This window comes from Colobus angolensis, unplaced genomic scaffold (genome assembly GCF_000951035.1).
Source record: "Colobus angolensis palliatus isolate OR3802 unplaced genomic scaffold, Cang.pa_1.0 Scaffold175, whole genome shotgun sequence".
Classification (NCBI taxonomy): domain Eukaryota; kingdom Metazoa; phylum Chordata; class Mammalia; order Primates; family Cercopithecidae; genus Colobus; species Colobus angolensis.
In genome coordinates, this window is record NW_012114877.1 from 1,171,303 (window position 1) to 1,172,858 (window position 1,556).

Sequence of the window (1,556 nt, forward strand, 5' to 3'; positions counted from 1 at the left end):
CAGAGGAGTCGAAAACGGAGGAAATATATGGGGAGGCAGCACTCTAGGCACGAGATGCCAAAGGACAGTATCATTGTGAGACCCGGGGCTCGGAGATCGTGACCCTACCTCCAGAGGCAGCCGTGCAGATACGTGCCGGAGTGATTTTGTTCTGTGCAGTTTATGTGCAAGGGGGTAGGGAGTCGGGAGAGCACCGTCGTTACTATTAAATCTCCCTGAAAGACGGGAAAGTCCACCCGACTTGACTTCCCACTAGCCCAATGGCCTTCTTTGATCCTAGCACGAACGAATGCAAGCAGCAGATGATTTGGGGTCAGTTTGCAGACTGCAAATGTGTCGAGTGCCGCAGGTGGCGGGTGGGAAGGGCATGAGCATTTACTGAGCACCTATTATGTGCCAGGCGCAGTTGCAAGCTTGCAACTGTGAGAAAGGCGTACCAGGCTCCTGTACTCACGGGGCTTGCATTTTTGTGGAAAGGCAGACAATAAATAAGAGAATATACATATCTATGCACAAAATAAAAGGCTGACGGACTGTTAGTACCGAGAGGAGAGCCAAGCCCAGCTTTCGAAAGTGGTTTAGTGCGTGATGGGGCGCTCACCCTGAGGGGCCTCTAGGCGAGGGTGGCTTTTACCCAGATTCCTGAGCATGGGAAAGGAGCTGCCACACCCAGTCTCGCAAACAGCGTTCCAGGCGAAGGGAATAGCAAAGACAGGGTATTTAGCCTCCCTGAAGACCCAACTGACCGACCTCACCCTGGGCACCGCGCGTGGCTCGCTGGGCTCGGCGCCTGGCACAAAGGGCTCCACAGTGTTAAATCCCCCTGCCAACCACCACCTGAGGCGCTCGTCGCATTTCCAGGCTCCAAACTGACCCCAATTCAAGGTTTCTGAGACTTTCCGGAGCTATTTTGTTCACATTTCATTCACCACGTTCAGATCTCCACTTTCTGGAACCAGCCCCCTCGCGAAATGTCTGGGACTGTCTGTTTCGGATCTGGCAGGCGGCGGGCGAGGGCGGGAGGCGCCAGAGATGCTGCCTAGCAAACCGACTGTCATGCCGCCTGCGTCGGCACACGGAAAAGCTTATTGGAGATTTCAAATCGAATGACTCCGCGGTTCCTAAACAACCTCGCAAAGCCCGACCAGCGCCAGGTGGCTGGATGGGTAGTGGAAGGACGTGTTTGGCAGGCGCGCGCACAGTCCAAGGAGGCACCTTGCCCACGCCCAGCCCCGCCGCCGGAGCAGCTTAGACTGGGTTTTCCCAAACCTCCTTCCATTTTTCTATACTTCCTCTCTGAGAGAGGCTTGCTCTGCCCTCCTCCTGCCAGTCCCCTTCCTCGTTTCAAGCTATTTTATTTCTTTTTCTTTTGCTCTCTACCTTCAGCCTCTCCGCCTGTTTCTTTAGCATTGGTTTTTCTGTAGGAGACCAACCTTCAATCCGAAAGGAAGTTATTTGCATAGGACTTTGTTGTTTACACTAGCATCCCGTTCTGGGTTTTTTCATTAATGTCTTCCAAATCAAATCATTATAAAGTGTACATTCTCTGTGTGTGT

At 53.0% G+C, this 1,556-nt stretch overlaps 1 protein-coding gene across 1 annotated transcript in view; it reads right to left on the reverse strand.

The window, feature by feature from the left end:
* OSBPL3 (oxysterol binding protein-like 3) overlaps positions 1–977 on the reverse strand; it is a 191,184-nt gene extending 190,207 nt beyond the window's left edge. The window contains exon 1 of the mRNA XM_011938557.1: positions 751–977. The gene's annotated coding sequence lies outside the window, so the exon portion shown is untranslated. The remainder of the gene's footprint in view (positions 1–750) is intronic.
* Between the last annotated feature and the right edge of the window lie 579 nt (positions 978–1,556).